The sequence below is a fragment of the Dipodomys ordii genome, unplaced genomic scaffold (assembly GCF_000151885.1).
Source record: "Dipodomys ordii isolate 6190 unplaced genomic scaffold, Dord_2.0 Scaffold46, whole genome shotgun sequence".
NCBI classification, from domain to species: Eukaryota; Metazoa; Chordata; class Mammalia; order Rodentia; family Heteromyidae; genus Dipodomys; species Dipodomys ordii.
Genome location: NW_012267262.1, coordinates 7,180,661 through 7,202,440, shown reverse-complemented (window position 1 = coordinate 7,202,440; position 21,780 = coordinate 7,180,661). Strand labels below are relative to the sequence as shown.

Below are 21,780 nucleotides of genomic sequence, written 5' to 3'. Positions count from 1 at the left end.
CACCGACGTTGTAAAGCTCGTTTTGGACATGACAACTTGTACTTCTCATTGTTGCATCAGATCCACCTGTATGGTGGCTTTTTAACATCCATGTTTTACAGATTTATTCACAACTGGCAAGCAATAAAATCAAATTGGACACCTTTCAGCGGATGAATGGATAAAGAGGAAGTGTGGCATATATACACAGCAGAATATTATTCAGCTTATTATGCAGATTACAATAAAGACAATATTATGGATTTCACAGGTAAATGTATAAAACTGAATATGATCACACTAAGTAAATTGTAAAGGACAAAAATTGCATGTTTGCTCTCAATAAAGAATGCAGACACAAATGTAACTCCATATAACAGATATATATATAATTATACACATTATAAATATATAACTTTGTCCATAATAGATTTATCTATAGATATAAATATATAGATAAAAATATGTAGATATATTTTCACTTATACACACACATATATGTATATACACACATATATGTATAAGACATAATGTATTTTCACATACACATACAGATATATATAAGACATAATGGTAATTAAGGTATTGTCTAGAGAAATGAAAGGAAGGGAGGAGAGGAAAAGAGAATGGTGGGGGTGACCAACTAAATAAAATACATTGTCTATGTCTGAAGTTACAGAATGGAACCTATAAGAAATCAATGAAAATAGAGTAATTAATGGGGCGATTCATCTGATAAATATACAATGCATAATATATGTGAGCTGGAAACCCTCTGTACAATTAAAATATGGTACACTAATTAAAATTACTGTTACTCCTGTAAAAAAATTCATTCTTACCTGTCAGGAGTATAAACACTGAATTTTGAGCTAAGCTTCTTTGTTTGTTTTAACCAAAAAAAAAGCCTTATATTAACATTAAATCATTAATTTACTCATAAAGCCATAAAAGTATAATTAATGAAACTCAGAAGTGACACTGTGGCTCAAGTGGTAGAGCACTTGCTATGAGCTGAAGAGCTTAGAACAGTGCCCAGGCCCAGAGTTTGAGCCCCACAACCAACAATAAATAAATAAGTAAAAAAACTCCTCAAATAAAGTTTAAAGTTTCACAAATCTGAAAATGTACTCAACAGCAATATTTACTATGTGTTTCTAATATTAAAAACATGTTTTAATGTATAATTCATACAAAAATATGTAATAATATACACAGAAAACATTGTACCCATCACTGCATGAAATTACAATTAATTAAAAATAGTAATCTTTTCATAAAAACCAAAAATATAGAAAGAATTAAGGCTATAGCTCAATAGTAGAAGAACTCCTTAGCATCATATTACCCTGTTGGACATCTAGTACTAAAAATATTTTTTAAGTTAAAACTTTTCTAACAGAAAAGAAAGCATATATGGCTACATATAGAGACAAACATATATTATAGTCACAATATCAGTTTCACTTCCGTTATAGGATGAAGGAACAATTTTTCAATTCGAGAATATAAATTCTAGAATAAAAAAAAGATGTTATAGTTAATTTTAGACATTGGGAGTAAAAGCAGTATTTCTTCTATCTTATAACTTCCCAGGAAAATGGTCAGAATATGATAACAATTAATTCTTAATGTCTTTTTAAGTCACCATTTTGTCTACATATATATCAAATTAACAAAATTAAGTACCATAAAATACATAGCAATTTTAGCAATGACTAATATCCAAGGATAATTACTCATATTAAAGGCCTAAAATATGGATTTGCATTTTCTTTTGAATGACAATTACTTCCCCATTTACATTTTAAAATAAATTTAACTCACTAATTTAAAAGCAAGAAAAACTGGATTGTTGTTCTTTTTACAAAAGCAAAATCTCGCCCCAAAAGACACTAATTATAATTTACCAGATGTGCTAAAATTAAAATTCTTTCTCAAAAAAGCACATGTCTAGTAAATATCAAATTGAGGTTCCTACTGTTATAAGAAAAAAGTCTTCCAGTCAAAAAACCAGACATTAATAAATTAATAATAATGATGAGAACAGCTCACTAAATTTTAGAGACTAAAAACAATGAATATTAAGTTTTAGAGTATAAACTATTTTGGACAATTAGTTTCAGGAAAATTTATGTCCAGGCAAAATTATTTTACCTAAATAACTGAATGTGTAAAAATGTATTTGATCATATATTTTCTATACTCAGACTTTTATAAAACTACAGAGACCTATACAGTTAAACAAATCTAACAGCATGTAGAGAGACTTATGAGAGAAAAAAATTTGGAACAGATTTCAAATGACAGCAAAATCTGTGCTGCTGTGGAAAGAAGTTCTGGAAACAGGTGCAGAAAGATAGGCACATGGGAAGGCAGCCATGAAGCCTGACAGAATTCTGGGACTAAAATAATAATATTTAGAATTTATGCCATGCATTTTTTCCTTCAAGCATTTTACACACATCAACTAATTAATCATCAAACACCCACATGAATATTTCTTTCCTCATTATCACACCCAAAAATGATGAGTCGCTTCTTCTTGACTACATAGTACAAATCATACCTTTTTTTTTCACTTTTCACACTGAAAATTTCTGCGATGATTTTTTTTCATCTAAAACTAATTTAATCATTGCTTTTGGTATTTCAACATATTCTACTGCCTTAAACAAAACTAAAATTATATTTCTTATTTCTGATATATTTCCTTTGAGAATGACATCAGGATTATTAAAAGCCTGGCTACACTACATTTACTGAGGATCAAAATACAATTGGAGACTATATTAAAGTTCAGAACACTAATAGAAAAAGAGAAAATTTCTAGTCTCCAAAAAACAGGCACTGAGGTAATTTTCTTAAGCCCTACAGCATTAATGAGTAACCATTACTTTCTTTTCTTTTTAGATTATTTCATTTGTTTTTATTTTCAAATTATTATGTAATTGTATAAAGGAGTTGCCATTTAACAAAGCAGTTAATGAATATAATAAATATTGATTAATGTTACCCCTTTTAACATTCTCTACCTACCCCTTTCCTCACTCTTCTTAACTTTTTTTTTTTTTTTTGCCAGTCCTGCGGCTTGAACTCTGGGCCTGGGCTCTGTCCCTGAGCTGCTTCTACTCAAGGTTAGTGCTCTACCACTTGAGCCACAGCACCACTTCCTGCTTTTTCTGTGTATGTGGTGCTGAGGAATGGCTTTATGCACGCTAGGTGAGGGCTCTACCACTAGGCCATGTTCCCAGCCCCTCTTCTTAACTTTTTAGAAACTTTGGATTCTTCCCTGCATTTTTCCACTCTTCGTTCATCTACCCCTTTCCCCTTGACCCCACCCCACTCTTCTCAAGTACCTGCTTCCTGGTGTTGTATTTTGCTTAACTTTGATTTGGCCTTCTTAAGGAATTACACTATTTAAGATCTCCCTTGATCTACCATATTTCAGTTAATATCTTTGTATACACTTGCATACCACCTAATGTATTTACTTGTGAGTTTGTAGACTAAATCTAGCTTCCACATATAAGAGAAAGCATGGATCATTGTCTCCCTGGGCCTGACTTTCTTCAATATTTTTTTCCAAGTCTTTCCATTTCTTTACAAATGGTACAACAGCATTCTTTCTAATGGATGAGTAAAAGTATATCTTGTGTGTATATATACATATATATATATACTACATTTTCTTAAAAAAATTCTGCATTGCAAAAGACATAGCCAACAAGCTAAAACGAGTCTACAGAATGGGAGATTTCTGCCAGCTAAATATCAGACAATGGCCTAATATCCGGAACATATGGGGAACTTAAAAATTGAACCCTCAAAAAAACCAACAACCCAATTAGTAAATGGGCTAAGGCACTAAAGAGAATCTGCTAAGAAGTGAAAATGGCCAATAGGCACATGAACAAATGCTCAACATCACTGGCTATAAAGGAAATGCAAATTAAAACAACATTGAGATTCCACTTCACCCCAATTAGAATGGCCATTATCAAGAAAACAAATAATAACAGATGCTCACAAGGATGCATTCAAAAACAAACTCTAATACACTGCTGGTAGGAATGTAAACTTCTTCAACCAGTCTGGAAAGCAGTGTGAAGGTTCCTCAAAAAATTAAACAGAGATGATACAATAATTCCACCTCTGGGCATTTACCCAAAAGATTATAAACCAGGATATAGTAAAGCCACCAAAACAACCATGTTTATTGAAGTATTATTCATCATAGTCAAGGTAGAGAATCAGCCCAGATGCCAAAAAACAAATGGATCAAGAAAATATGAATGATCATTTCTATGGGATTCACTAACCAGGTCCATTGTATTTTCTAAAGTGCTATGATGTCTGTGTTATTAACTAGCATGTTATCACAGTCTCTTCCTTGAAATTCCAAGGTAAGACATAATTCAATATTCTCACTAAGAGCTATTTTTCTTTTTACTACTATCTTCAAATGAGCTCCTAAAGAATTCTTCTTTGGAAATGGGCTCTAGATGTATGAACTATGTATGCAACTTCTCTCTGGTAATTGTTTTATCTGCAAAATAAAGGTATTACCACCAATTACACTTATTTTATGGACGTTTTCAGAATAATATGTACAAAAATACATGCCAAATACATGTGTTACTTAATATTACTTAATATATCTCAACATTTTAACAATAATGATGGCAGTTTCAATTATTAATATTATCCTTTTTATTTGCAATATCTTCTAATCTTATGGCCTCAATGATTCCTGCTCTGTGCAAGATCTTTAAAACTAAATAATGGAACTCCAATTTTTATTTTCAGCCACTCAGCATTTCCATTACTGTATCCTACCAAAATAAAAATATAGCCTTAAACTATAACTCTTTTCTATTCTCAAGTAGTAGAATTTCAAAATACAAGTCAGATTTTCTACTCAATTTTATTACAATATCACCCTGTCACAACAAAGAAAATTACTAGAATATTACAATTAAAACAAGGTTCAAGTCATTTTAACCCATTTGACAGGATATAATTTTCCTTGTTTTCTTCTATTTCCTTAAATCAAAATTGTATAAATGTGACTTGTCATTCACTGTTCTAATATTTTTCCCTTCAGTGTCCACATGTACATCTATCAGATCTCATAAAGTAGATGATATAGGGTAAGTCCTAGACATGATTGGATATAATCCATTAAATAAAAAATCTTTTTCTTTAAAGAAAAGCCTTCTACAAATACGTCTTACAATTTGGAATCAGCTTTTCAAGAATGGACATGAACAGAAGTCACTCATCTGACATTGAAAAAACACAGAATCCCACAAGCAGAACATAACTTCTCTTAGAAAAGAAACAAGAAACCAGTGAAGTCATGCCACTCAATTAGTAAACACTTTCAACCCTATCCCTTCCTGTAAATCTATCAGGTGATTGAAGGCAAGTTTGAGTATATATCTCCTGTGCTCCTTGACAGATCACTGCCCAAAAATATATGAGGCAGCTAGCCCTTGCTTAATACTGTAACTCTAAGAATATGATTTTTATCATTTTATGCAAGCACTTATGAAATAGACTTAATATTTAATACATTTGTTTCTATTTCTTAAAATTATAACTCATGTTATATTGAGTATTTTGTGTATATATGGTTATATTTTCAATGCATTTAATACAAAAAGAATGTCATACCTAGTAGAAAGGACAATATACTAAGTGAAAAGCTCTATCAGTATGTGCTATTTATCTGTTGGGCTTTGAAGAGGAGTAATATTTTGCTGTCAAGATTATTTTATTATTTAGCCATTGCAATCCATTCTACCTTGAATATTCTCCAACCTATGTGCTATGGAGAGGTGGAGGAACCATAGCAGAACATAGTGGAAGAAAGTCAGGTATCTGAGGGAATGTCTTTGTGTTACTGGAAACACTGACCATCCTGCCTCTCTCTTTCCTTTCTGGCCACTATGAGGTGAATGGCCCCATTCACCATGATCATCTGCCATGTTATACTGTGCTATCTTAGGTCCAAGTGTATTATTTCAAATGTTTTATACACATCTATTATATTTTAAGTATAAAGAATGAAGCAACAGGAATAGTTATCATTACCATACAAACACTAAAAATGCCCATGGTATGTTATTACAAAATCTCACTAACCATCTTATTTTACAAACACACCTACATACCACAACTAAACAACCACTTTTTAGCAAACAATTTAATGTGCTTGTGTTTGTTTGTGCTACTTTTGATGTCACAATTATTTTTTTTGCTTGTTCTGAGGCCATAATCTTTTACGTAGAGACACATTTGTAAACTCAGACAACACAAATAGAAAATAATTTTCTGTACAATCATTAAATGTTTTTTCAGAAGATATACAAATATTTATATCTTAAAGGATGAACATGTTTGTGATAAATTTCAAAGTTTATAACAAGTAATTTGTATTTTGTATGGAAATAAATGCACACATTTGGTTAATTTACTCCCTCCCTTTCCCCATGAAAATAAAGAGCTGGTAAATTTTAATACATAAGAACATAAATGACAAAAGAATGACTTAAGTCAACTATAAAATGAAGACATAATTTTATATGGATAAAGATATTTGTCTGTTTGATAAGGCTGTTTTTTAACTGCTTTCAAATTCTATTGAAATGACAATCCTTAAGAAGAGTTACCAAAGCATTTTGAACTGAAGAAATGCTTTCTTAAAACATTAAAAAAGTTGTTATCTTTTTAGTATCTTAAAAATAGGAAAGCATTTATAATATAAATAGTAAGATGAGTATGTAATTATTTTAATTCTTTCAAAGATAGAAAAGTGGGGGCCAGGTGGAGTAGTATGAACCTGTAATTCCAGCTATGCATAAGTGAAAATAGGAGAGGTGAAATTCTAGAACAGCCCAGTCAAATAAGTTAGCAAGACCCAATCTCAAAAAACAAGCAGACTTAACTGTAATCCTAGCTAAGGGGGAGGGAAAAGTGAAAGGACTGTCTACAAGCAAAAATATTAGACCCTACCTGTCTAAATGATAAACTAAAAAGTAAAAAGAGTTGAAGACATAACTCAAGTAGAGGAGCACTGATTTCCAACCCAAGTATCACAAAGGAGAAGAAGGAGAATAAAAAAGAGTAGGAATAGAAGCAAGAGGAGGGAAAAGGAGGAGAAGGAGAAGGAAGAGGAAGAAGGAGGAGGGGAAAGGTAGGAGGAGAAGAGGGGGAAAGGATGGGGAGGAGGAGTGAGATAGAAGGTGAAAGCAGGAAGGTGGAAAGGAAGAGAAAAGAAAAGAACAGAAAGGGAAAGGTAATGTGTTCCTAAGCTGTATATGCCTCAGTAAAATTGTATGTCCTTTAGCATCACTTCCAAATCTAATTTTCCATTCTAGTGTATACTGCAGATTCTAATAATTACACACAGACAGGAGCATATGTATTTTCTCCTAGCAGATTAATATTCTTAAGGAGAAAACATTTATTTACATAGTCATGAACTTAACATACTAGTTTCTAATAAGTCACATCTATCATACAATATGTAGATTAATCTCAGTAAGCTTTACTGGTCTACTCTCACACATGTACATGAAATGTTTTGATCATATTCTCACTCAACATAGCCCTTACGAGGACTCTGGTAAAAGCTTCTAAAATTATAATCATTTACTTATTTAATGCTTATTAAAGTATCATTAATACAATCCTGTAAGGGTTGTTATTGTCATTAAACCTGAAGAAAGAGAGGCAAAAAAAAACACCAGGGCTTGAATTCAGGCAGGCTTTACTTAACTCTCTTCTCTATTTTTTTCTCTTTTTTTTTTTTTGACCTTTATTTAAATTCCTATACCCATAGATCAAGCATAGTCTCTCTACCTTCTCTTCTCTTTCCTATAAAAATATCCCTGGGCTATTAATTGAAGCAAAATGACAAATGGCATAGGAGGAGAAGAAAGGACAATTTCCAAAAAAGTTAAAATAGAAAAAGGATGCATTACTCAGACTGTGAAGAAATATGATTTATTTATTTGGACAATCAAGACTTGGCTGTCGATTGCTCTGTACTTCATAGAGTAACACTTTAGATTAAGAAGAACCATAACTATAAAATTTTTTAAGCAGAAGGTACTTAAGTCATCAAGTCCCATTTCTTTCAAACAAAGAATGCTGAGGACATAAATGAGGTTTTACCAAAAGGCAAGTAGTGAGGCAAGTGAAAGAATCAATATCATATTTTATCACACAGAAAAATATCCTACAAATTCTAATTAATTGAAAATTTGTGAAAATAGTAACATTCTAAGCTACAGAAAAACATCAACAAAAGGAAATCCATTTGTTAAAAAAGTTACTTAAATGCTGTATACAATTAGAGAGATCCATCTTACATTTAACTTTTCTTACTTCTCTTTTCCTAATCTCTTCAAATCTGATCTTATCCAAATACATGATAATAAAAGTAATTTCCATCTAATAGTTTCTTAACAATAGTAATAATATGGTTCTTCCTCCCAAAGGACTAAATAAATCTGGACCTGTCTTGTCTCACAAATTTACTAGTAATCCACAAATTGACCTAAGGCATATGCTAAAAATCATTTTATATATTGAGACTGACAAATATTCAAATGTATAAGTTAGAATATGTTTGTTTCAGACACACACACACACACACACACACACACACACACACTTCCTTTAATTCCTATACCCTTTAAGACTGACAACAGTTAACTTGAAATAACCTGATGTAATCAACCAGTTGCCTTTCTACTCAGTCTCCTTATGCCCTGCTTTGCAAAATGGAATCTATTCTTGGTTCTTTTCCTTTGTTTCTTCAATGTTTTGCTACCTACAAAATCTATTCTTCTGTTCAGCTCATTAAATACTTACTAAGTGTTGTCAGATTCTAAAAGAAAAACAATAATTTAGAGCTTTCGACTGATGAACGTTTGTTCTTTGATATAGAAGGATTTAGGGACAGTAGCATTTTTGAGTACACACTCTATTATCAAACATTACAATTGGTATTTTGCATGTGCTATTTCAATAAGTCAGCATAATACTTCTATTGTGTAAGTATTACTATCTAATTTTATGAGACCACTCAATGTTTAAAAAGAACTTGCACAAAGTAACACAATACTAAGTCAGACTTCTGAGATCAGTATGTAATTCACTCCAACATCTATTTAAAATCAAAATCTACACTACTCATACACTCATTCTATCAATCTCTATAGGTTTATTTCATAGTTAAAATCAATTATGGAAAAAATAATAAAATTTGGAACTAACTTTAACCCTCATACCCAGTAAAGCATAAAAATATAAAGTGACTTTCCTGAGGCTACATAACAAGTTTATGGCAACATGGAAATTACAAATTAACACCATTAGGATTAAACCTATAAGATAGGTATTATTACAATGCGCATTTCACAACAAGAACCTGGATTTATTGTCCACAGCTGTTTTATCCCAACCACTAGGCTAGAATCTATCTTTCAATGACAAATTGGATTCCTAATTTCCTTTCCAAGTCCCTTGAAATTAAAATAAACTTTTCAAAATAAAATAAAATCAACCTTTCAGTTGTAAGTTCTACATGAAAGAATAAAAAAAAGAAACATGAGATAAGAACCTGGTTTAAAAACTCAAACAGCTTTCTTTGCACTGGTTTCTCAATATTTACATTAAAATTCAAATTAGCCAATTCATAAGGATTAGTAGAGGCTCAAATTTTAAGCCAGAACTTTACTTAATACAACTAATTTCTGCACTCAGCATACCTCCAACTGTACCACATAGATATTTGTAACATGAATCTAATGATTACAGCCTCTATCTAGAGTCATTCTAAATTGGGACCTTAATTGTTTGTGTTTCATGAGTCAGTGACTGTAATACTTTACGGGTTAGATTTTCTAAATGCCAATTCCATCATGTTCTGAGTACAATCTTTTGCCCACTCAGTAGACAGGGTCACTAAAACAAAACTGTGGAATAACTGTAAAATAAAGTGCTCTGATTTTTCTTGCTTAGTATAGTGGAGTATACTATACTCTCAACTAGTATTTAACATGGCCCAGTTACCTATGAATCTCAACATTCCTTCTGCCCAATTTAGTATCAGTTAAGTAAACCAATTAAGTCTCAATTAGTATCAATTAAGTAAACCAAGTATTAGACTATTTATATTTCAAAATTATTCTCCGAAGTTAACCAAACAAAAATTCCTGAAAGTGCTGTTAATTTGAATAAAGAAATGTTGCACTTTTTTTTGCCTTTTATTCTGTCAAACTGTAAAATGAATAAAAGGATAGGACTGGTGATATAATTCAGTGATAGAGTATTTGCTTATTAGCTTTTGCAAGGTCCCGAGGTTTGATTCCCACCACCACCACCCCCATCACAGCACCCACACAGAGATATTAATTTAGGGAGCACCACATACTGATGCTTTGATCAAATAAAATGCAAAGAAAAATTATGTACCTAGAACCCTCATTTCATCCAGTTGGATATGAGAAATGAACTCAAATCCCATGCACAAATATATGAAAATAATAATATACAATAAAAAAACCAAAGAAGCAAGGCTACAGATTAAAAAATAAATGCTACCAAATATGAAGAAAAAAAAAGCCTTGGAAAATAAAGGCCAGAAATACAAGATGCACTAATCAATATTAAGTAGTGTAAGTAAAACAGACAGTCATGCTGAAGGTTAACCTCAATTTCAGAGGCAAATAACTATACCCAATTTATGAACTCTGAAGGAAGAGGGTAAGACCAACAACAGTAGAAGTAAAAATGAGAAATGATTTCTTTTTTTATAGAAAATGCAGGTAACATAAGTGTAAAGGAACAATATTAAACTTAAGAAGAGAGAGTAATTCAATAAAACATTATTTAACTTCACTGTACTGACTGCTATAAAAATTTAAATGTGAGTAAAATTTTTCCTGTTTTAAAAGGAAAACAGAGAGGTTAATAAACAATGATGAAATATGTAATTACACCATACATAGTATAGTTAAAAGTGAAAATGCATGCCCGTCACAGAAGAAATGAGTGGAGTATGTGTAAAGTCACAGAGATCTGAAGGAATATCAACCTAGAAGAACTGCTAAGACAAGCATTTATGGCAGAGGTGGGCTGCTGCCTCTTGAAAACAATGCTAGTGTGCCCTCAAAGTTGTTATTTTTCTTTTAGTTAAACCATTTTGGAGAAGCTTAGGAGGAACTAGACAAGATTACGAGTCACTCTGACTCATTAAGGAGGACTTAAAGTAAACTTAGCTCATTATAATACTAAATTTCCTCCACATTAACATCTGCCATCTTTCTTTTTCGCTTTGCATCATATTCTGTGTAGTGTAGGCTAACTTGGAATCAAGAATGTTCCTGGGGCCGGGAAGGTAGCTCAGTGGTAGAGCGCTTGCCTTGCATACATGAGGCCCTGGATTCGATTCCTCAGCACCACATAAGCAAAAAGAAAAAAGCCGGAAGTGGCGCTGTGGCTCAAGTGGTAGAGCGCTAGCCTTGAGCTGAAGAGCTGAGGGACAGCGCCCAGGCCCAGAGTTCAGGCCCCACGACCAGAACTCCCCCCCCCAAAAAAAGAACGTTCCTACCTGTCTTACAGATTGCTAAGAGTACAAGAATATACCACCACAAGACCTATGTTGCCTTTCAGAAAATGTGACTTTATGGTATTAGCTGAGCGTGCTCAAAAATGTGTCTACCATCTTTTTAAATAGAAAAAAATCTGACTGTAAACTAAGCATGTTACTAAATATGTGCTGGAGGACAAGGCTGAAGAGGTAAAAAGAATTTGTTAGTAAAAAGAATTTGTAGATTCTGCTTCAAGTTTATAGGCCACACCATATATGTGTGTATGAATACACACATCACATACAATGTGTATCTATCTATCTATCTATATATATATATGAATATGTACAGCAAGTAATAGGTATATTTAAAGCAAATGACTAAATAAAATGTCCCTGCAAGTAAATAAATATGTAAAAGATGAGAAAGTCATAATCATGTTTTAAAAGGGGTATCTCATCCAAAGGAATGAGATATTAAGCAATCAAGAATGCCAAAAGGAGTTTGAATCCAAGTACCAACCAAAACAAGGAACATCACACAATATAACATTTAGAGCTATAAATTTGTATATAACTCTGATCCAAATATCAGTTTTAAATATCAGGTCCAAGTATTTGTCACACTACAATAATTTATTTCAATGTAATTTTTTCATCCACAGAAAAAGCATATCTCAAACAGGAAAATCTTTTCTTATTGCCTACTTTTTGATCACTGTTCTTCTGTTGGAACAGCTGGGAAATTCTTCCTCTTATTCCAACCAAGGGCAGACACTTCAAATGGGAAGAACTTTCTGGCACAGGTTTACACAAGGTGCTTAACTTTATTCCAACAACATAGTGTGGGAGTATTTCAGCATAGGTTGGAACAGTTTCAGGTTCATCACTGCCTCCTGAAAATACCTTTGATAAATAATGCCTTGTAGGAAAATAAAGCCAAAGTACCAACTCTTGAAAAGAGAGCAATAATTCTCTTCTTTTCCTACCATTCTAGTGCTTAGCAGCATGGTAGATAACTAGCAATGATAGCAACATAGCTTCATCCTTTGGAATGAAGGTACTTAAGCATTAGGGCCTCTTGTAAACTATGTTTACACCTCTCAGAAACCTGTATGAGGATGGAATTTTTATTTTAAAAATAATCCCCAATCAAAGTTAGTACAGATAGAACTTAAATCCATCTTCTCAACTCAATGTCCTCACTTCCTCTTCTATTTTTCTTGTTTCTTCTTTCTGAATATACAAGATAGCAAATGTTATTTGCTGTACTTATCTGACAAGGAGGTGTTAATAAGAAAATATCAACCCAGTTAAAAATCTCTCATGAAAATTCACCTATGTCATGACTCAAGATATGGAATAATAAAGAATATGGAAACAGGTACCAAGAAAAAAAGTGTAAGAACTAAAACAATTTAAGAAGGTCTGAGTCAAATGAAACTCAGTGTTATTCTGATGATGTGAAGAATAACTTCAAAACCTTCTAGGTAGGCATATCTTTAATTCCAACTTGCAGATAGCTGAGGCAGAAGGATCACAAGTTTGAGGCCAGCCTTGGCTACCTGTATTTTCCAGGTCAGCCTGGACTACATAACAAGAATCTCCCACTTTGTGGGCAATACAATAGAAAGGAACATTGTGGATAGCTGCAGGAATAAGGTGTGGGGCTAGGACCCACTAAATCTTTCAAATCTAACCTAGTCAGGAATTTCAGATTGCCTGTTCCAGAGAAGCACCAGGAGTAACGCAAAGTCTGTAGTCTATATAGTACTAGAAATCTGCAAAGACCACATTGTTCCTAGTTGTAGCCCTTGTAAATGTTACCAAATGTTACCCAATCACTTTATCAGATTCTTCAATTGTCTAAGTCAACCAGAGCAAGTCAGGCATTTTCTTGCTTCAGAATTTTCTTTATTCATTCTCAAATTCGTGATATACAAATCTATTTTGACTGTGGCGGTAGTAGGATCAAATGCTGGACCAGGACAAGCAAGAAAAGCACCCTATTATGGAACTACATTTCTAGCTTACATGTTTCTCCAACATATTTGATTATAGAATAAGAAACTAATAGGTAAGTCCTAACTTTGTTATTAATGTCTAAGGATTGAGAAAGACTATAATACTACATCCCATCAAAGACCACATACTTTATTCCATCAAATCTAAGGTGATATTGATTATAAGATACAGTACTAATTTTATATACTATGAAGAAAATGTGCTATTAATTAAATTATGATGACATTAATGTAAAATATACCCCAAGCTCATCAATAAGGTCAACCATATTTGTAAGGAATGATTAAATGATGTTCAATCCATTTATTGTCCAATGTCTATTATATAACTAGATCAAATGTACTTCTTGAATTTTCCTCTGGCATAATGCCCAAATTTGGCATGAGAAAGCATAGTGAAGTGCTGTCATTAAGGTGTATGTTATACAGATAGTGTTGAGATCTTTAAATAAGTTATTAACTCACTGGGATTCCAGTTGTACATTTGATTATGGGTTCATAATTCCTACCTAACAATGGTACCACAAGATTAAGAGAAATAACAAATAAAAGCAGTTCCTGAATGCTAGGAGGCACTTATTTGTGAGTTTTCGGGGTTTTTTTTTTACTTTCTTTTTATTGCTCTCAATAATTCACTGGAGCATTATATCATCTTGCCAGAAAATATTTGTCTCTAAAGCCACAGTATTATCCCGTTGTTGATTTCCTTTTTAGTGTTCTGTTAACATGAAGAACGCCTTCTTCCATGCTAAATCCATATATAAATGAAACTTCCTTGTCAATATGAGCCCACACAAGAAAAAAACTCATTCAGAAAATGTCTTTTAATAAATGCATTATGTTCAAACTAACACAATGTAAAGGAATCATAACAAGAGACTTAATTTAGTTTTTTTATTAGATAAATACATGGTGCTTAGTTGGTGAGTAGGCTCTTATATGACAAATCAATATACTATTATTGTATGAACTAGTTTCTGTGGAGCATAAAAGATTTCTTGCACAGACTGATAAATTAGCGAGATAAAAAGCAAGGCAACTGCATTGAATATTTTTTAAAAGAGAAAAGGCAAGAAATTAAACACAAATGACACAGAGTTCATTAAAGGGCTCTAAAAATCAACATAATAACTATAAGGTCTATTCAATAGATTAAAAAAAAACTTCATAAAGGAAAACAAAAGCCTAACTATCAAAGAACAATTAAGCAAGTTACCAAAAGACAAAATACTTTGGTGGGATGTCAATCAGTAACACTGAGCTGACAACTGTGCCTTAATTAATTTTGAAATTGTTTCCAATTAGTTCGTATAGAACACTAGAGGCTTCATGCTGCCTATGACTCAGTTCACTGACTCATCCACTAAAACTTTTCTTACACAAGAAATATCCAAGCACCCGCCAGGATGCAAGATCAAAAGGAAAGAAGGTTCACCAACCTTCTTAGTTAAAGCCCTGTGATAAATTTAGATGACCGGAAGGATATGGAACAACTTTCCAAAAAGCTTTAGCAATCAGAAATAGCTTGAAAAGTTTGACTTATTAACAAAACAATGAAAATACATTACTGTAAGTTATGTTTCCAAATATACTTACAAAAATGCTGATTATTTTAAGCTATTTGGGGCATATAAATAACATAATTAACATTACAATAGTGAATTAATTTCATCTGGTCATACTGAAATAATCTCATTTTACTTAGCTCCTTAAAATAGAGGTAAAAATAAAATTTAGATATGAACAAAAACCCCAAATCATTATTTACTTCATAAGAACTTTCTCATTGGGTAACATTCCAAATTCAGATTCATTTATATTTAATGTGATATCAGATTATTCAACTATTTTAGAACTAATGTACAGGCTTAAAATGTTTGAAAATAAAGGCAATAAAGTAGAAGCCACTTTGAAAGCACTTATCTGGACAACTTTAGAATCCATGATTTTCCATGTTGACTATCATTGACTATTTAAGAATCTCTTCATTGTACCACCACAGTCTGTGTTTACATAAATTCTAATGGTTCCAAACAAGCTTCTTAATTAATACATCTTGAGTTTTAAAATCAAAAGTTTTAATGTCCCTCACTACATTCCAGGGAATAAAAGCAGAGTACAATGTAGTAAAATCAAATTCTAGAAGTGTGAAACTGACATGGGCCAAGTGCACTGCAGTTGTCCTTCACAAAATTGATTTTTCCTAAACTTCTTTTTATTTTTTTTAATTTATTTTATTTTTTTGTCGCTCGTGGGACTTGAACTCTGAGCCTGGGTGCTGTCCCCTCAGCTCTTCAGCTCAAGGCTAGCTTTACCACTTGAGCTACAGTGCCACTTCCGGCTTTTTTTTTCCTGCTTCTGTGGTACTGAGGAATGGAACCTGGGGCCTCATGCGTGCAAGGCAAGCGCTCTACCACTGAACCACCTTCCCAGCCCCCTCCCTGAACTTCTTATTGCTACTAGGTGGCACAAAAGTTCAATGTCATAATCTAAATAAGAACCAGAAATATTGCTATTTTATATTGTTTGCTAAGATGCATGTTTATATATTTTGAAAGTAAGCTATGAAGGAACTATTGATATACACATATGAAATGTAATGAGCCTAATGAGAATAGCTGTCTGAATTAATTAGCCAAGCACTTAGTAAGTCCTATTACAAAAAGGTAAAATAGTACATAATTATAGAGGATGTGGTGTTGAATACATCTCCAATCCTCAAAGAGGTTAGGGTTCACTGGGGATCACCAACAATTGAATAAATAATTAAAGTAATTGTAAAGACCATAATTGGGACTCATTCTGGCAGAAAAAGAACCTAACCTGAAATCAAAATGTCAGAAAAGGTTTTGCAAATAAATATGCTGAGGCTTGAAGCAGGACTTATCCAAGTGCTAGTCAGAAGTCAACTGATCTTAATCAGTCTCCTCTATACTCCTCTTCCCTCATGTGTCAATAAATGATGAAAGTCTTCAATGATCAGGACATCATTTCACATACTCAATGCAAAATCCACCCATGCTCTCAGTTTCAGTTTTTACTTACATGATGACAATTCAGTTACATGAGAAACAATGTTAACGTCATGGTTCCCACAAATAAATGATACCTAGTGATCCTATACCTAATCTATCAAACGAATAACTGGTTATGTGCTCCCAGTTTCTTTCCCTGCCCTTCACTTCAAAGAAAGCTCTATGTTGTCAAAACAGGAACTCTTAAATCAATTAAAATAATAAAGAGTAAAAAAAAAAAGAAGAAATTAGGGGGAAAAAAGCTATCCTTAATGAGAATAGTGGGTAAATTCTTCAGAAATGTTGAGAAACACAAATAAGTATTTAGATAGATAATCTTTAAAAGGATGGAAGAGCAAGAAACGTTTGGTGAAAACAGGAAATAAAAGCAACATTACAAAATAATACTAAAATTGATCAGTTCAGTTTCATCATTTTTGAGAAATATACAAATGATATTTAATATTCTGAAATAAATTTTGCTTCAATGGAATCTATTTTTTTGGTCAAAGTCTATTGGACTATGACATAGGGAATAGGACAATCTGAGTTAAATTTTGTCTCATATTCAGATATCTTGAAACTCCATTTTGACTTTCTGCCAAACATGTAAAAAATATCCAAAACAAAATATGAAGTCTTCTGGAAAATAAAGAAGCCCTCATTATCCAATGACAAGGCTAAAAACACCTATCTGACCAGTTTTCATCTCTCTTAACTAACTCCTGGATATATTCTATTTATTTTACATTCAAAACCTTTCAAATATACCTACTTCTCTCCAGTTAAACTTCCACAACTAACTCTAGCCTGAACTGTCATCTTTTCAATAAATACTTTGCTTTCTAACTGGTCTCCTTCATTTTCTGCTCTTGTAGAACTCACTTCTAACCTACTACTGCTAATCAATTCTCCATAATGCAAAATGAATATCTGTATAAAATAACCATCTAATCAAGTTACTGTACATTTCTTGCTCAAAAGTTTTCAGTGAATTTTCAGTTTTTCAAATACAGACCATATCTTTAATTAGGCTTAGGCCTAGTAATCAGAAAGGATAACGCATGTATGAAAGCAGACTAATGAAACATTTAAAAAAGTATCATGTTAGCATGTTAAAAAGCGGGGAGGCTGGGGCTGGGAAGGTGGCTCAGTGGTAGAGCGCTTGCCTTGCATGCCTGAGGCCCTGGGTTCGATTCCTCAGCACCACATAAGCAAAAAGAAAAAAGCCGGAAGTGGTGCTGTGGCTCAAGTGGTAGAGGGCTAGCTTTGAGCTGAAAAGCTGAGGGACAGCGCCCAGGCCCAGAGTTCAGGCCCCAAGACCAAACCCCCCCCCCTCAAAAAAAAACGGGACGAGACATGAAAATAATATTGGAGATGATTACGAAAAAATACATTATATTCATATTTGGAAATATCTCAATGAAACTCCTTTGTAAAATTAATATATATGATGAAAAAGTAAAGAAATCAGAGATGATCTCTATGCTTTTCATTGATGTCTACAATTAAGACACACAGCTCATTTCTCAGTTTCTCAAAAATGCCCTGCCTTCTTCTCACAACAGGCCCATTTCACATGCTGCTCTTTCCATTAGGAATACAGTGTCCTGTTCTAAGGTCATTAGCTTTCCCTAACCACCTATACTAAATTAGAAGTCTGCTTACCATTCTCTTAATGGTGCATGTCTTCCTTTTACGGCAGTTATTACAGTTGAAATTTTGCCTTTAATTGTATGTGTTTTACTTTTCTGTGTTACCTAATAAATTACTCTAAAATTCAGAGGCTTACAACAAGATGTACTACCTCAAAGTTTCTATGTGTTAAGCATTCAAAGGCAGAGCTTAACCAGGTGAGTCTGGCTTGGAGTCTCTCACATGGTTACAGTATTGGCCAAGGCTTCCTTCGGGTAAAAGCCTACCTGAGGATGAGGTAGGCTTCAAGATAGGTCACCTACAAACTGCTGATTGTTACAAGAAGACCTTAGTTTCAGTCTATGAAAAGTCCTCTCTATGGCCTCTTAAATATCTCATGCTATGAGGCTGATATGTTATGGCAGCTGGCTTCTGCAGATAAGCCATTTAAGAGAAGACAAAGGAAGAAGCTACAAGAAGCCAATTCCTAAATTTTATGATTCAGTCTCAGAAGTCACACATTATGATTTCTACAGTATTTTATCCATTACAATGATCATCCTAATTCAATATGGAAAGGCTGAATACTAGGTGGTAAAGAATAACTGAAGCCATTAAATCTTCCCCAACAAACTTATCTCTAACACTTATAAAGTGACTACAATAAGCCTGAAATTGCCTTGAAATCTTTTATCTCAGTCACAACTCCTTATCCTCAAGATCAAGGCTAGAGTCCTGTCATTTTAATTTTTTTAATCCCCTTAAAACACTCTAAAACTGCTTTACACCCTTCAACCACAATTTCTAGGGACATTTTGAAGTCAAATTTTCTAATTACTCTAAAATAAAAATGTTACAAAATTTCTGTATTCAAGTTGTAACTTTTGTCTTTCCCTTAGGTTACTCTTTTTTAATCTACTTCTTGTTATCTGTTAGTTGTAAAAATGGATTTCAATTCAACATACCTGTTTGTCAGTATAAAACATCTTAATCGGTGTCTCCCTCCCTTTCATCTATTTATCTAGTTCCATTTTTATGTATGTTGAATATGTTACTGCATTTTCTGACACTTCTTTCTCCATTTGTCTAGCCACACAGACACAACATTACTCTTAAGCAACATCCTTAGGATTACGTTCTTGGTGACCTATTATTTACAATACCAACAATTAATAATAATTAATAATAAATCTATAAATTTTACACATCTAAGAAAAATGGTAATCCAAGACTGCTATTTAGAAAGACAAGAAAATGAGGGTTCTGAATTCAGCAGCTCAAGATTTTATCTTAAAAACAAACCGAAAGCACATACATAATTGTTATATCTCAAGTAGTAGAGCACTTCTTGCCGAACAAGCAGAATGATTTGACATTCCTAGTAACAAATAAATGAATTAATAAACAAACAAGTATTGAAAATTAAAAATATAGCTTCTTTCCAATCATATCAAACTTTCATGAGTGTTTAGTAGTCTAAATTCAAATAAAACATACTCAGATTATAATATAATTCAATGAAGAAACAAAGTTTTAGAATTTGATTTTCATACAGCTTTCTAGAAGCCTAGAATGATACAAGAGAAGCAACATTATATAATGCATCCAAATAATTCTATAACATACATTACATATCAAATGAATTCTTGAAGAAAGTATCACTGAAAAACTCATTTGCAGGGTAAATGTAATCTCAATTATAGTTTATGAAATCTCAAGGGAGAATATCCTACAGGATAAGTTTAAAACAGCGGAAAGCCTAAGAATGTAGCACAGCTACAGCATTTGCCTAGCATGCACAAGACCCTAGGACTGCAAATAAAAGAAAAGCAGCTGAAACTAATTGATGTAATTACATTAGCTAATACAATTAAGTTTCAAGTGTTTTAGAAAGCAAATGAACAAATTATTTCCTACTCATTTCAAACACAGACTAAATAACATTAACATTAAATGACAAGAATAAAGGCTAAATTATGTTTAATGAAACAAATTTTTTCACATAAAAATGATACACATTTAATATGGAAGAAAAGTGATTTGGTAATGAGATACCACCCATGCTTATAATTGTGATATAATTACAAATTACATTTAAATCAGTTTTGTGGTCATTACAGTGCTCCATCAGTTTCAAGACCATGCCTATTTCTGTGAACTTTACAGGACAAAAATCAGGTAATTTTTTGCAACTCTGGCCTCTCTGCAGGGAGACCCAAGAAGCATAACAATTAATACTGCTTGGGAATTTCCATAGCAGCAAAGAAATATATTTCACAAACTTCAGGAATTCTACTCTTCACTATGGATTTTACCTCACAAATTAAGCTAAAAACCTCCTCACATCTTATCTAATTTCCTGGGTAGATAACCATTTTATCATTCTAAATATTTATTTAAAATCAAAACTGCTGTTTCACATTACAGAAGTCACCCAATTTAAGATAAAACACACTATCTAAATATAGCAACTTGGCTAGATTGTATAACATTAATGTCTTGAAAGAAATACTATGAGTTAAGATCATCAGAAGTAAACCGCTACAAGTATTTCTTCTGAAACATTAAAATTTGCCAAAGATGATTCTACAAGATGTTCATGGATTTATAAAGATGAAACTGCAATTACCACCTGTACTGACTGCACTTGATTATGTTTACAAACGAACACAGAAACGCAATTATTATTCAGACACCCTTGACCCACAATTTATAATCCTAGCTACTCAAGAGACTGGCATATGGGGGTCTTGGTTAGAAGCCTGCCCAGTAAGAAAAGTGTGAAAGACTTTATCTCAAATTAAACAGTCAGACTCAGGCATGGCTCAAATGGTAAAGCATAGCCATGAAGGAAAAAGTTGAAGAGCAAAACCCAAATAGGGACAGAGGAGGAAGAAAAAAAAAGGAAGGAAGGGCAGCAATTACTACATTTTTATGTAACCTATTTATCTATGAAAAGCAAAATAGAAAAATAGACACATTTATGAGGAAATCAAAGCATTTGTACCTGTCTATGAATAGAACATAGAGAAATAAAATTGTGTTTAAACTATAAAAATTTACAAATCAAATAAAGAATTCTCACTTGGGTGACCAAGTACTATCGCCAAGTACTAAGTATAAGTAAAGTAGGAATAGCTTAGGGGAAGAAATAATATAGACAGAAGGCAGGTATAAAAGTAACCTTTATTGTCTCACACCCTAACAATTGGGCCAGGATCTACTTGATTTGCTGACTGAGGATCTTCTGCTTCCCATCCCTATCACACTTGGTAACTATGTAAAGCAAATCCCTTCTGCATAGGTCTAATCCTCATGATACTCTGTGACTTCTTTTCCTAGCTCTGTAATGCTCAATGGGGACATTTTCAAATTGTGTTTGCACTGTAACAAAAGAAATACTTAAATAAAAGATTCTACTAGTACTTCATAGATGAGATAGAGGAATGCTAGATATCTTACAAAGCACAAATGCATAGCAGAGTGCTATAAAAAAAAAAGTGCTGGTGCTGGGCATTAG

General features: G+C 32.8%; 1 protein-coding gene across 5 annotated transcripts in view; it reads right to left on the bottom strand.

Moving 5' to 3' along the window:
- The window catches only part of Mettl15 (methyltransferase like 15), a 159,921-nt gene that overhangs the window by 112,910 nt on the left and 25,231 nt on the right, over positions 1 to 21,780 (bottom strand). The window lies entirely within an intron of this gene.